Below are 16,436 nucleotides of genomic sequence, written 5' to 3' on the forward strand. Positions count from 1 at the left end.
AATAACCCTGCCAGACTGAACCACAACATTAATTTATTTTTTAGTCTTATAATCTCTGTGTTCCATCCACACGTCATTGCAGCAGATGGGAATCACCAGATGTTCATGATTACCAAGAATGCAAAATGATTCCGGATAAAAAGAGAGTGGGCACTATGAAACAGACACGGATGCCCTTCATGTTTAGTTGTCATTTAATCACAGATGATTATATGGAGAAATCAAACCACTGTTCAGCAGATGTTGCATAATGCTGGACTGGACAGAGGGACGGAGTGATGCGGTTTCCTGAGGCTAGATTACAGAAGTGGGCAATTTTATCAACGATTGGTCAATACCTGGAAGAAACGGGTTGAAAGCCAGAAACAAGAGAGTCAGAGAGAGTGGCAGATGGACAGACCATAAATTATGTATGTGTTTGTCTGAATAATGCACCTTCAGACTGAGGTCAAAAATCTATCAAGATCTGTAAAAGAAATCTATTTGCCTGAGTCTATACATTTTTCCATTTGTAACCTGAGGGAAGTAGATGAAAGACTCTTTTGCAATCATACTGTATATAGCTACAGTAGCACTCTGTGTAAAGTTATTAGTGCTTTGACTGTGTAAAACCCCTCAGATCTGAGTAGTTAGATTAAGAACTTCATCTTTAGAGCCTAAAACTGCTCTTGAACCCTTAATGCCAAAGTTTTTTTCACTGTGAAGCATGCTTTGAATGTGGTTTTTCTTTTGAAATATATATATATTTATTATTATAGGATAGCCATGTTGCGGGGAAAAAACACATATGCTGGTTAGGTATGTTTTGAAATATGGCAGCTCATTTGAGATGGTTGACAGCTCATGACCAACTAGGACTTGCTTAAACCAGCTAAAAACAGCTGGCATGCTTCAAAACATACTACCAGCATGTGCTGTGTTTTTGTTGTTGTTGTTTGTTTGTTTTTTCAACAGGGATCTGTTTAAATCAATAAAATTATTATTTACTTTAAAATATTCTTTATGTTGATTTGGAAATTCTATATGACAGAGATTTGTCATGTAACAGATGATATCATATAGAAAAGTGTTTTTTGCTGCTAACACGTGGTCTTTTTTTTCTTTTCTTTTCTTTTTTTTTTGCATCCAGTTTATGCTACTTTCAGTTCCAATATGATGTAATGAATATATTTTAATCTACATTGATCTAGATTCTCTTCATTAGTCAAGGTTCACTTGCACAATTCATGCCAAATTTACAAAAAAGTCTAATCACAATGTGCAAAAAAAATTGATTGACAATGACAACTAGATGAACCATTTTGCATTTAATGACCTATACGATGAACTAAAGACTAGATGTTTGAGGGGTAAGACTATTGCACAGAAAACTATATAATACATTTTGAGCAACATGACATTAACAACTGATAATAAATGTGCATAATAAATTGCATGAATGTACAAAAGCAATCGCAACTTGTTCAAAAGAATGAGAAACTGGTTTAATGATGTGTATAAATGACTAGATGATGTGGAGGTTGTATAAGTAGTTTTGAGAATTTCATTTCTGATTTGAGAAATGCACCAAAGTGACTGAGAAAAACTGTAAATACTTTGTAAATACAAATTAAATGAATTGCTTTTAAGTAAACTAATTTCTATTTTTATTTGTAACTTCATAGATGCAAACCAAAATAATAATTTATTAGAAATTAGTGATACATCTTTCATCAGTGCAAAAAAAACAGCTGTAGGGCACAAGAGAAACCATACTTATCAGTTCATGGATCAGCCCTTACGTGATTTGACTAACTGCTCATAGCATTTACCATCACCTTAGAAGGTAGTTTTTACATTATACGAATTGAGACTTGGATTTTGAGATATGTTATTAGTGTGTTAATACAACAACCGACCCAAATACACAAACATTGACAACGATATGTTGTCTGGTCTTCCAGTCTGGGAAGTCAGATTGATGTGAAAGAGACACATGATTGACAGTCACCTGCATCCACAACATCAGGCTCTGAAACACTACAAGACATAATGCTGTTCAAACAAATAACTTCCTCAAACACAAACTCATACCATGAAATACATACAGAAAAGAGACATTCACTTAACCACTTATTTACTAGAAAAGGGATAGATAGATAGATAGATAGATAGATAGATAGATAGATAGATAGATAGATAGATAGATAGATAGGTAGGTAGGTAGGTAGGTAGGTAGGTAGGTAGGTAGGTAGGTAGGTAGGTAGGTAGGTAGATAGATAGATAGATAGATAGATAGATAGATAGATAGATAGATAGATAGATAGATAGATAGATAGATAGATAGATAGATAGATAGATAGATAGATAGATAGATAGATAGATAGATAGATAGATAGATAGATAGATAGATAGATAGATAGATAGATAGATAGATGGACGGATGGATGGACGAATGAACGGATGGCATATAAAAACACAAGAGTCACTCACACAAATACTCTGTCTCTGGTTCCCACACTTGCCCTTGTCGGTCAAAACTTCTTGACCTGATCCGATTAAAGTCTAGAATGACTGTCTAACTGATTTGGGTAGAGATCAGGTGACCTGTCTCTCTCTTACACACACAGACACCTGTGAGACTATGTGAGTCTCGAACTGCAGGGGCCAATGAAAAATTCAGAATGGTGTGAGCAGTCACTTATTCCAGTGCAATGGGGCCTGAGAGAGGACCCATCAGAGAAAATACACCAAGGACATGCTATTCCATCTTACGAAACCAACACCTCTGACATTTTCCACACGGCTATGTCCAAGCAGCGATGTAAAAACACACATATCGCAGGAAAAGGACATTTTTTGCATTTATTAGGAGAAAAATGTTCCTTTGCTATAACTGCATCTATTTTATTAACTTCTGATTTTGTGATAAATGATTAAATTGATTTTTTTAAAGGTTTTTTTAAGTTTTATTTCCAGCATTATTTAAAAACATTGATTGATTAATTATTACAGACAGAACATACTAATAATACAAGTTCTGATACAATTTATTCTCTATAAATCTTTAGCATTTATTGAGAATTATTTTTTTCAGATTTTGTAATGAATTATGTAATTATTTTAAAGATTTTTTAAAAGGCTAATCTTTTTTCCATCATTGTATTGAAAAGTTAATTTAATCAATTCAATTTATGCTCAGTACATTTTTGGTATTTATTGAGTGAATAACTTTTAATAATTGCTTGTTTTGTGGTAAATGATCAAATGAACCTAGTTTTTAGGCTAATCTTATTTTCAGCATTGCATTGAGACATGTTGTTCTGAATGTATTTGTTCATTTGTTGTTTATAACTTTATTGTTATTATTATTTATTATTACAGACAAAAAAACCTAACCCTATTTATTTATTGATTTCATTACTAATATTTTATTTGATAATATTATAATATTAATAGTATTTTCATTTATTTATTTATTGATTCATTCATTTATAGCTTATTGTGACTATTTGTTGTGACAGAAAAAAACATGCATATAATACAAGTTCTCACACCTTATATGTTACAGACCCATCAAATTATTTGTCATTTATATTGATCTGCATTGTTTACAATTTAATTGATTTGTTGTTATTGCATAAGGCAATATTCTAACACATTTCTGTCCTTTTTGTTACAGAATCAGCTGTTCACTGCACTGATGTCGCCAGCTGAACATTTCTGAAGAGCAGTTTTACATAAAGCTGATAGGAAAATGCAGTGACCTCCAGGGCTTCTGTGTGTGCAGAAATGCATGGCTAACTAAGATCTCTGAGAGTTGGAAGGACTGAAATTTCAGGCCATTGATGTAGCAACAGTACAGTCTTGTCTGAAGAGGATTATGGGATATCTCAAGTGTATATGTCCTTTGTCTGAAAGGTGAGTTGCCATATGCCCATTCTTACAGCTAGTAGAAGTGTAGCTGTCTTGCAGGAAGCCTTTGTGATGAGAACGTGGTTGATATGGGCGCAAAAGCTTCTCTATTTCTGTCGCTCTGGTTAGGATGCAACTACAAGGTGTTTCATTTTCTCTCCAAAAGCTGATAAATTTCTGAGGGACAAAACAGAAGAACTGGCTTTCAATTTCATGTTGCGTAAGGTAGAAATGTTCAGTCAGGGAGACAGACGGCTGACGGGGTGGCACAATTGCAAAAAATAAAAATACAAATACAAAAATTATGAAGTAACATGAGTAATAAAAGATTTAAAAAAATAATAATAATTCATTTATGATACCTAATTTAATTTATTTTGCATTCATGTTACATTTGCAAATTGTAATGTAAACAACATAGCCCTCATTTTAGAGCTGGCAGAAAACTCACAACCTGCATGCTCAAAGCCTGCTTTATTCAAAGTGTGAAAGCAAATATGGAAAATGCTTATGTGAAACTCATTTCCAGCCTTGAATTTCAAATAATAAAATAAAATAAAATAAAAAAATCTATGATATTACCACAGCCAAAATGTGTGATGTACTAAAGCCACTGACATGAGCTGACACTGTGGTGTTGCAGCTGTCCTGAAGGAATCAATCTCAGCTGAGTGTCACTGATTCATTAAGCTACAGGCGTGTAGTGTACACTGTTCCTGCACTTAATTAAGCAGACGTAAGAATGCAGGCAGTCAATGTACTCCAAGACATCTTCCTCAGTGCATGTACTCATCCCTGAGATGAAGATGTTAGCTTCAGGCTGAGAGGCTGAGCAGGACGTTTGCTCTGGGGCCAATCAGAGCCTCTGTTATTTTAAGATGTGACATTTAAGGAACTATTAAGGCAACACAGGAGATAGAGACATACAGAGATACAGAGAGGGAAATACAGTCATAAATTCAATGATGTTCATAAATATTTGAAAGTGAAATGATAAGCAAATACATTTTCTTTTTTTACAGACAGTAATCCATTTTAAGGGGTAGTTCACCCCAAAATGAAAATTCTGTCATTAATTACTCACCCTCATGTTGTTCCAAACCTGTACAACTTTAATCTTTGGAACACAAGTGAAGATATTTATAATGAAATCTGAGAGGTTTCTGTCCCTCCACTGACAGCCTGCACAACTACCTCAGTCAAGTCCCAGATTCGTAAAGACATCATTGTTTCAACCTTAATTTTCTTAGGTCACAATAGTGTTTTTTATGTGTAAATATAATACAGAAATTAACAAATAAATGAATTAATTCATAAAGATTTTATTTAACAATTTCTTTACTTAGACATTAATCTCTGAAATGCATTTAAAAGAGTATCTAACCTGAGAATGTAACATTCCTTCAAGCATTGACAAATTAGAGCAAACTGCTCTGGCATGCTTACAGGATATTTCATATGCAAGCAGTATATAATCATAGAATTTTACATTTCTTCAGAATGGATCTGATTTGATGAAAATGGATAAAAGCCATTTTGGTGTGATTATCAAGGAAGAGATTTACAGATTCGCAGTAAGGTACTGTATATTGATTGGGGTCAGATGGAAAGGTCACTACTGTCTATTATAATCCAGATTAGTTATTCAGATGTGTTCAGGGGTTCTATGTGGATATTTAATGATCTCTAATGCTGCCTGAATCAATTAGATTTACATTTGTTAAATGTTGGAGACCTGCTAACACTCTTGGCTTCAAGTCTTCACAGATTTTTAAGCTTTTTTTTCCTCCTCGGTTCTTTGGTTGAAGTTCAAGTGGATGGAATTGAAGTAATTGATTATTATTAATGTTTGGGAACCTAAGTCACTTCTAAAAGTAATACACATACAGTGTATGAGTTGTTACCCTCTGGTAGATGGTAGACATTACATTGTCAGATTTATATATATGTGTGTGTGTGTGTGTGTGTGTGTGTGTGTGTGTGTGTGTGTGTGTGTGTGTGTGTTAGATAATATATATATATAGATGTCACAAGGTGACGATCTTTAGGGGCGGAACCAAAATTCGGGAAGTTTGGTTCCGCCCGGAAGTGTTTCCGCCCGGACCGGAAAAACAGAACACCGGAACTTCCGGTAGCGCCGTAAGAAGGAAAATCAGGGAATTCGATGCACCTGTGCCTAGTTAGGGACAGCGGTTGGTGATTGGAGGATACGCTGGACAAGGCAGTACTTAAGGCCAAGTTATTTTACAGTCTGGGAAGCTCTCTTTGGTGTGTGTGAAGCACTGGGTTGTGCCCGTCTTGGTACGCTGCTGGTAGCTGTCTAACTCTCTCTCTCCCTCAGGCTGGAATTGTATGATTGTGAAGACATCGCGAACCTTAAAGGTTGAGAAGTGAACAGATTATACGGCGAACTGAGACGACGTGAAAAAGGGGATTGGAAGTGGCATTGATGTGAGTACTAAGAGCCAGTCGAAAGTGCCCTGTATATTGACCTGGCGTTGTGTAGATCTCTCCAGGAGGAGGAGGGTGGCCCTACCCCTAATATAGTGTGGTGGGAGAGCCGAAGGAATACTTATTGAAGTAGTCGCAACGACGACATCACTAGCTAGGCCGCATATTCCATCGCCAGATCCGAACCAAGCGAAGTGAAGGAAGACGGGTGTCCTTTCCGTACACTGAGTGTGGTGGGTGAGTCTTCGTGCTGTGAAAACCTATAATTTTGACGTGGTGTTGTATATTGCTGTGGGCTGCTGTGTATTGCCGTGTGTCCTGTCAGATAAACCCCCGCCTTCACGCACTTCGGCGTGGGAGGACAAGGAGATTGCTGGTCCTGGCCTAGTTCAGTACAGTATATGTTGTGAGCGTGCTTCAGATCTCCGGAGATAGCACGGTACGCTGTGTCCAGCCCAGAGGTGAAAGCCATCCAAAGCAGAGTAACTGTGTTTTGTGTCTAAGTTGATACCTGTGGAGAGGAAAGGAAAGAGAGTGAGTAACACAAGGAGAAACAGAGGAAACCTGTACTTACAGTGCGCTGTGTTCAGCCCAGAGGTGAGAGCCATTCAAAGCAAACTAACGGTGCTATTGTGCCCAAGTTGATATCTGTGGAGAGAAAAGGAGAGAGAGGGAATAACACGAGGAGGAATAGAGCGAACCCTGTACTTACAGTACGCTGTGTCCAGCCCAGAGGTGAGAGCCATTCAAAGCAAACTAACTGTGCTATTGTGCCCAAGTTGATACCTGTGGAGAGAAAAGGAGAGAGAGTGAATAACACGAGGAGGAATAGAGCGAACCCTGTACTTACAGTACGCTGTGTCCAGCCCAGAGGTGAGAGCCATTCAAAGCAAACTAACTGTGCTATTGTGCCCAAGTTGATACCTGTGGAGAGGAAAGGAGAGAGAGAGTGAATAACACGAGGAGGAATAGAGCGAACCCTGTACTTACAGTACGCTGTGTCCAGCCCAGAGGTGAGAGCCATTCAAAGCAAACTAACTGTGCTATTGTGCCCAAGTTGATACCTGTGGAGAGAAAAGGAGAGAGAGTGGGTAACACGAGGAGAGACTGAGGGAACCTGTACTTACGCCGCTGCCTGTGGAGAAAGAGAAAGCGAGTGAGCACCCAAGGAACGAACTGTGTGAACCAGTACTTACTGTGAGCTGTAATCAGCGAAGAGGTGAGAGCAAAACCAAGCTGAACTAACTGTGCCTGTGTGTCCCAGCCGCTGCCTGTGGAGAAAGAGAAAGAGCGTGAGCACCCAAGGAACGAACTGGGTGAATCAGTACTTACTGTGAGCTGTAATCAGCGAAGAGCCGCTGCCTGTGGAGGAAGAGAAAGAGAGTGGGCACCTCGAGAACGAACTGAGTGAACCAGTACTTACCGTGAGCTGTATTCAGCGAAGAGGAGGAAGAAGGAGGGCGCTACGGATACCTAAGACTCAGGCCGGGGCCCGAGCCCCACGCCCCGGATCCCCGTGGCCCCCTTGCTCCCTGACCTCTTCCCGGCCATAGCCCATCTGGAGGGCCGAGTCAGAGTTTAGTTTTAATTGCCCTTTCCCTATTCCCTAAGCTATTTTTAAATATTTAAATAAAGATTGTTTTATCACTTACTTGTTCTCGTGTTGCTTGGCCATTGGGTCGGGTTTGGGGACCTCCTCGAGGTGGAAGTTGAGAAGGGGTGTGGCTTAGTTAAAGCATAGCCAGCCCCTGGGTGTGACAGATTTGGCGTAGTCAGCAGGATTTCCACCTCGAGTTGAGTAACCAAGGTCGTCCAATGACCGACAACGCGGGGCTTTCAGCCCAACCCCGTGCCATGCCCGTTTTTATGGGGAGCCCCTGGATTCAAAAATATGGGGGGACAGAATCCGAGGTACGATTGTCTGAATGGAAGGCTCAACTAGAGTACTTGGCCGACCTACAGGGCCTTAGTGCAGCCCAGCGGCTTCAATTTGTGTTAAACTCCCTGGATGGAGAAGCGCGGCGAGAGGTGCATGCCGCCCCCGAAGCCGTTAGAGCCAACGCCCAAACCGTGTTCCAGTTCCTCACTGAACAGTATGGTGACCACACCCCCGTAGCTGTCCTTCGCTCCCAGTTCTTCAATTGTAAGCAGGGCCCCCGCCAACCGATTAGAGCTTTCGCCCTGAGGTTGCGAGAGCAATTCGCCCGACTACAGACCCGTCGGGACCACGGGTTGGGAGATGGAGAGACTCTATTGCGGGACCAGTTTCTTCTGGGGTTGAAGGAGGGTCCGGTGAGACAGAGCCTACGTATCCAGTTTCGAAGGGACCCGGGTCTTACGTTCGAAGATCTGAAGAAAGAGGCACTGGCCCTGGAAGGTGATGAGACTGAGGTGAGTGGTTCCCCAGTGTGTGCGGTTGTCAGTGAAGTAGCACCAGCACAACCCGGAGGCCCTGACTGGAAGCAAGCACTGAAGGCTGAACTTTTGAAAGATGTCCGCGATCAGATGTCTGAACTGTCTAAAGCCCTCGTAGGAGAATTGCGCCAAGGACGGGCGCGGGAGGAACCACGGCCGGCGCCCCGAGACCGAGTGTACTCAGAGGGAGGCCGAGAGCCGTTCAGGCGCCCGAACCACTTTAACCGGCCCCGTTTCGAATGGGACGAGCAAGGGCGACCCATCTGCAACCGCTGTGGCAAACCAGGTCACTATAGCCGCCAGTGTGGGCCCCGCAGGGCGTCAGAAGGGGGTTTTTAGGTCGGCCGGCCACTGTGGGTCGTGTGGCCGGGACCCCTCGAGAAGACCCTGGAAGAGGATATGGCTCTAGGAGCCAGATGATTGGGCGTAGCCCCGTGGCGAAGGTGAGAGTGTGCGGCAAGGAGATTCAATGCCTGGTAGACACAGGCTCCCAAGTGACGTTGTTTGCTGAGAGTTTATCCGAAGAAGTGTTTGGGAAACAAGGGGCACCAGGGGCGGAGGCCCCCTGGCTTACTCTGAAGGGCGCAAACGGCCTCGACATCCCATATATTGGCTACCGATTGACGGACCTAGAGGTTCACGGAGTGATGGTCCCCCAGAAAGGTGTGATTATCGTGCAAGACCATTGTCTGGGTGCACATCGAGCCCTGTTGGGCATGAATGTCCTCGCTGATTGCTGGGAAGAGCTATTTCGGGCTAGGCCCGTATCGAAGATACCACCTGCAGAGAGGCCCAAGTGGGAGTGTGTGGTAGTTGACTGTCGAAGGGTGCAAATGAGCCAAGTCCGCAGGGAACAGGAAGAGGTAGGAAGAGTGATGTGTCGTTTTGCTTTGTCTGTCCCCGCAAAAAGTGAGGCTGTTGTGTGGGCGCGAGTACCGCCCCGAAGAGCGGGCCCAGAAGAGTGGGTGCTGGTGGAGCCCCATGTGGATTGTCCACAAGTGGAAGTGGCACGAGGACTATCGACGGTCCGGCGGGGGAGAGTCCCCGTGAGGATACGGAATGTACATCCATACGCGGTGCAACTACATCGGCACCAACGATTAGCCCGTCTGACAACGGTTACATCCCACCAAGTAAGGGAAGAGAGGGATATTAGTTTTCGTCAGGTGTGCCCCACTGTCATCGAGGTGGCCCTGACACAAGTAGACACCCCATGGGGTGGTATGGAGAGGAGTGTGCCGAGCCACCTGGCGGGTGAGTCGTTACAAGGGGAGGATTTAGAGCAGGCACAGACACAGAAGTTACAGGCCCTCCTTCGGAGATGGCAGCATGTGTTCGCCACCCACGATGAAGACTACGGATGCACCCAGGTGGTACAACATCATATACCTACCGGGGATGCAGGGCCCAGCCGGGAGAGGTATCGCCCAATTCCGCCCACTTTGTATACCGAGGTACGTACACTCCTGCAAGGCATGCTGAAGCAAGGAGTTGTTAGGGAAAGCAGCAGCCCGTGGGCGGCCCCCATAGTGCTGGTGCAAAAGAAGACGGGGGCTTGGAGATTCTGCGTGGACTACCGTAAGCTGAACCTCGTGACTAAGAAAGACGCTTTCCCTTTGCCACGGATCGAAGATTCGCTTGCCAGCCTCACGCAGTCGGCATGGTACTCTACCCTAGATTTGGCCAGTGGCTACTGGCAGGTGCAGGTGGCCGAAGCAGACCGGGAGAAGACTGCCTTTACAACCCCGTTTGGACTATTTGAATGGGACCGGATGCCTTTCGGGCTCTGTAACGCTCCGGCCACCTTCCAGCGGCTGATGCAGCGGTGCTTGGGAGGTCAGTTAATGGAGTCAGTATTAGTTTACCTGGATGATGTGATTGTCTACTCCCCAGATTTTGATTCACACCTGAGGCACCTCGAGGAAGTCTTTCGGGCCATGGAGAAGTACGGATTGAAACTACAGCCCAATAAGTGTCACTTACTACGGAGAGAAGTCAACTTTCTGGGCCACGTGGTCAGTGCGGCTGGAGTGTCCGTAGATCCTGGAAAGGTATCGGCCGTGAAGGACTGGAAGGCCCCGAGGACAGTGAGGCAAGTGCGATCCTTTTTAGGATTTGTGGGATACTATAGGCGTTTCATAAAGGACTTTTCAAAAATTGCTAAACCCCTTAATCAGTTGCTGGTTGGCACAGGTCGTAACCGGGGCCGGGGGTCGCCCAACGTAGACTGGGATGCAAATTGTGAGTCGGCGTTCCAGACATTGAAGCAGGAGCTGCTACAGGCCCCTATCTTGGCATACGCAGATTTCACAAAACCATTCCTTTTGTATACAGATGCCAGCAATCTCGGGCTGGGAGCGGTGTTGGCTCAACGGCAGGACGGAGTTGAGAGGGTCATCGCGTACGCCAGCCGGAGCCTCCACCCAGCCGAGAGGAACGATGCGAACTATAGTTCTTTCAAATTGGAGCTGCTGGCGTTGAAGTGGGCCCTAAGTGAGAAATTTAAAGACTACCTCTGGGGTGCCAAGGTGACGATCATTACAGACAATAACCCATTAGTACACTTACAGACGGCGAAGCTGGGAGCCGTGGAGCAGCGGTGGGTGGCCCAACTGGCCAACTTTGACTATCAACTACAGTACCGACCAGGGCGTGAACACATGAACGCGGACGTCCTCTCAAGGCTGCCCGAAGCGGAAAGCCCCGGAGGGGCCAGCCCGGAGGAGGGCTATATGGTAGGAGCAGTAGAGGCACCAGGCAGCAGACAAGAGGCCGTGCCTGAGAACTGGGGATGGGATCCCCGTCGGTGGAGGGAGAGACAGGCCAGGGATCAAGATGTGCGGCTGGTAAGAGAATGGCTGGAACAGGGCCGACGGCTGACGCCAGCGGAGAGGTTAGCCCAGACGGATACTGGGAGGAGGCTGCTGGGGCAATGGGACAGGCTGGAGCTGAGAGATGGCGTTTTGTGCAGAAGGGTCAGTGACCCGAAGTTGGGCGAAGAAGTACGCCAGATCGTGGTACCCGCAGATGAGGTAACGGCTTTAGTTTCGGCATACCACAACCAGTTGGGGCATCAGGGACAGGAGAGGACCGTGTCCCTGCTTAGGAGATTCTTCTTTTGGCCCGGGCTAGAGGCATCGGTGCACGCCCTAATTCAAGCTTGCCCGAGATGCATATTGTTTAAGTCCAGACGGGAGGTCCGAGCGCCAATGGTACCCATCCATGCGAAGGCCCCCCTTCATATCATGGCTATGGACTTCTTGACACTGGGCCGACCACGAGATCGCTACCAGAACATCTTGGTAATAACGGATTTGTTCACAAAGTACGCTTGGGCTATCCCCACCCTCGACCAGACTGCAACCACCACCGCTACAGTTTTATGGCGGGCCGTCTTCCAGACGTTCGGATGCCCGGAGTTTCTGCACTCCGATCAAGGAGCCAACTTTGAGTCCAGGGTAATTAGAGAACTATGCCAGTTGTACGGTTGCACGAAAACTCACACCACTTCGTATCATCCTCAGGGGAACGGCGGCTGTGAGAGATTCAATCAGACCCTATTGGGGCTGCTGGGGACCTTGGACCAACAACGGCAGGACGATTGGGTGAGTGCCTTGCCAAACCTCCTACAGGCCTATAACAACAGTATACATAGTACTACGGGTTACGCTCCCACTTACCTGATGTTTGGCAGACACATACGAATGCCTACTGACCTGGTCCTAGGAGTGATAGCCGACCAAGAGGAAGCAAGTGTAACGGAGTGGGTGGGGCGCCATCACCAGCGCTTGCATTTCGCCTACGAGCAGGTGTCGAAAAGGATACAGACGGCAGGAGAGAAAAGTAAGCGGTTGTATGATCGGACTGCTAGAGAAGCCCCTCTACTGCCAGGAGAGAGGGTGTTGGTGAGAGATAATCGGCGGCAGGGGAAGGGGAAACTGAGTGACCGTTGGGAGGCCACCCCTTATGTAGTCTGCCGGCAGCAGAGGCCGGGGCAGCCGGTCTATACCATCCGGCCAGAAGGGAAGTCAGGCCCCGACCGTGTGGTGCACCGGAACATGATTCGCCCATGCCCTAACTACCCTGAAGCCGTGGAAGAAGTCCCCACGGAACCTGTACCAGCGGCCCCCTGGATTGAAGGTTGGGCTGTGGTACCAGGGAGACCCGTGGTGGCACCACCCCCGATCGCCCCGAGAGAACCAGAAGCAGCCCCTGAACAAGCTGAGCCCGATTCACCAGTGAGACGATCCCAGCGAGAGAACCGAGGCCGACCCCCTGCCCGCTATGGGGAGTGGACAGCCCGAGGACGTTCTAGGGACTAGAACGGATTGGCGGGGGAGGATGTCACAAGGTGACGATCTTTAGGGGCGGAACCAAAATTCGGGAAGTTTGGTTCCGCCCGGAAGTGTTTCCGCCCGGACCGGAAAAACAGAACACCGGAACTTCCGGTAGCGCCGTAAGAAGGAAAATCAGGGAATTCGATGCACCTGTGCCTAGTTAGGGACAGCGGTTGGTGATTGGAGGATACGCTGGACAAGGCAGTACTTAAGGCCAAGTTATTTTACAGTCTGGGAAGCTCTCTTTGGTGTGTGTGAAGCACTGGGTTGTGCCCGTCTTGGTACGCTGCTGGTAGCTGTCTAACTCTCTCTCTCCCTCAGGCTGGAATTGTATGATTGTGAAGACATCGCGAACCTTAAAGGTTGAGAAGTGAACAGATTATACGGCGAACTGAGACGACGTGAAAAAGGGGATTGGAAGTGGCATTGATGTGAGTACTAAGAGCCAGTCGAAAGTGCCCTGTATATTGACCTGGCGTTGTGTAGATCTCTCCAGGAGGAGGAGGGTGGCCCTACCCCTAATATAGTGTGGTGGGAGAGCCGAAGGAATACTTATTGAAGTAGTCGCAACGACGACATCACTAGCTAGGCCGCATATTCCATCGCCAGATCCGAACCAAGCGAAGTGAAGGAAGACGGGTGTCCTTTCCGTACACTGAGTGTGGTGGGTGAGTCTTCGTGCTGTGAAAACCTATAATTTTGACGTGGTGTTGTATATTGCTGTGGGCTGCTGTGTATTGCCGTGTGTCCTGTCAGATAAACCCCCGCCTTCACGCACTTCGGCGTGGGAGGACAAGGAGATTGCTGGTCCTGGCCTAGTTCAGTACAGTATATGTTGTGAGCGTGCTTCAGATCTCCGGAGATAGCACGGTACGCTGTGTCCAGCCCAGAGGTGAAAGCCATCCAAAGCAGAGTAACTGTGTTTTGTGTCTAAGTTGATACCTGTGGAGAGGAAAGGAAAGAGAGTGAGTAACACAAGGAGAAACAGAGGAAACCTGTACTTACAGTGCGCTGTGTTCAGCCCAGAGGTGAGAGCCATTCAAAGCAAACTAACGGTGCTATTGTGCCCAAGTTGATATCTGTGGAGAGAAAAGGAGAGAGAGGGAATAACACGAGGAGGAATAGAGCGAACCCTGTACTTACAGTACGCTGTGTCCAGCCCAGAGGTGAGAGCCATTCAAAGCAAACTAACTGTGCTATTGTGCCCAAGTTGATACCTGTGGAGAGAAAAGGAGAGAGAGTGAATAACACGAGGAGGAATAGAGCGAACCCTGTACTTACAGTACGCTGTGTCCAGCCCAGAGGTGAGAGCCATTCAAAGCAAACTAACTGTGCTATTGTGCCCAAGTTGATACCTGTGGAGAGGAAAGGAGAGAGAGAGTGAATAACACGAGGAGGAATAGAGCGAACCCTGTACTTACAGTACGCTGTGTCCAGCCCAGAGGTGAGAGCCATTCAAAGCAAACTAACTGTGCTATTGTGCCCAAGTTGATACCTGTGGAGAGAAAAGGAGAGAGAGTGGGTAACACGAGGAGAGACTGAGGGAACCTGTACTTACGCCGCTGCCTGTGGAGAAAGAGAAAGCGAGTGAGCACCCAAGGAACGAACTGTGTGAACCAGTACTTACTGTGAGCTGTAATCAGCGAAGAGGTGAGAGCAAAACCAAGCTGAACTAACTGTGCCTGTGTGTCCCAGCCGCTGCCTGTGGAGAAAGAGAAAGAGCGTGAGCACCCAAGGAACGAACTGGGTGAATCAGTACTTACTGTGAGCTGTAATCAGCGAAGAGCCGCTGCCTGTGGAGGAAGAGAAAGAGAGTGGGCACCTCGAGAACGAACTGAGTGAACCAGTACTTACCGTGAGCTGTATTCAGCGAAGAGGAGGAAGAAGGAGGGCGCTACGGATACCTAAGACTCAGGCCGGGGCCCGAGCCCCACGCCCCGGATCCCCGTGGCCCCCTTGCTCCCTGACCTCTTCCCGGCCATAGCCCATCTGGAGGGCCGAGTCAGAGTTTAGTTTTAATTGCCCTTTCCCTATTCCCTAAGCTATTTTTAAATATTTAAATAAAGATTGTTTTATCACTTACTTGTTCTCGTGTTGCTTGGCCATTGGGTCGGGTTTGGGGACCTCCTCGAGGTGGAAGTTGAGAAGGGGTGTGGCTTAGTTAAAGCATAGCCAGCCCCTGGGTGTGACATATATATATATATATAGTATATAGTATATGTATAAATTAATATGTTGAATGTAATTAATTTTGTTAAAATAGGTATCCCTGCGATTTCAAGCAGTTTTGAGAATGGATGGATATTGTAAAATGTATTATATACCGTACTGTTTAAACGTTTAGGGTCATGTGTCATGGTTTTTAAAAATATTAAGCAGCACAACTGTTTTCATCATCAATTATAACAAGAAATGTTTCCTGAGCAGCAAATCAGCATATCAGAATGATTTCTGAAGGATCATTTGACACTGAAAACATCACATTACTCCAGAATGATGCTGAAAATTCAGCTTTGCATCACAGGACTATATTACATTTTAAAATATATTCAAATAGAAAACAGTTATTTTAAATTGCAATAATATTACATTTTTAACAATAATAAAAAAAGAAGTCTTGGTGAATGTTTTTCTGAAACAATTTAAAAATCTTAGTGACCCCAAAATTTGTAATGTTCAATAGACTACCATACCTAAATGTAGCACGTTGATGTGCTCTCACTCTGGTTGCTGTGTGCATGCGCTTTTCCTGGAGAAGTGCCCATACAAGGAATTCCAACCTTTATGAAGTCATACAGAGCCATACTCTGAAACTTATACGAACCCGGAAGTAATGAATGTGGCAATACTCCAGAAATACTCCATCTTTCTGTACAATGTACAACTCATTTATTTTATTTTATTTTAATTTGGCAATGTTTAGCATAAGAATCCAACTCTTCAAAAGTGTAACTCTTTAACTTTTCTACACTTTCATATAGCTTTAAATAGCTCATAATACAATTTACATAACCATTTGTCTTATCAGACCTGTCGGCTAGACAGTGACAGCAGCTCCCTGTGGACTGCAGCCAGAGGACAGCAGGTCTGATGCGGCCGGTGTGCTCAGGTGGAGACACTGTGTCTGGAGTTACACAAGAGCGGTGTCACCTTACCTGCAGACTCTCATCACTCACTCATGCTTTTTTACCTGCATTATGCAGCAGTTATGGCATTTATAGCAGGAAATAGCTTTATGTATGTATGTATGTATGTATGCATGTGTGTGTGTGTGTGTGTGTGTGTGTGTGTGTGTGTGTGTGTGTGTGTGTGTGTGTGTGTGTGTGTGTGTGTGTGTGT

Source organism: Carassius carassius, chromosome 47 (genome assembly GCF_963082965.1).
Source record: "Carassius carassius chromosome 47, fCarCar2.1, whole genome shotgun sequence".
In the NCBI taxonomy this organism is placed as follows: Eukaryota; Metazoa; Chordata; class Actinopteri; order Cypriniformes; family Cyprinidae; genus Carassius; species Carassius carassius.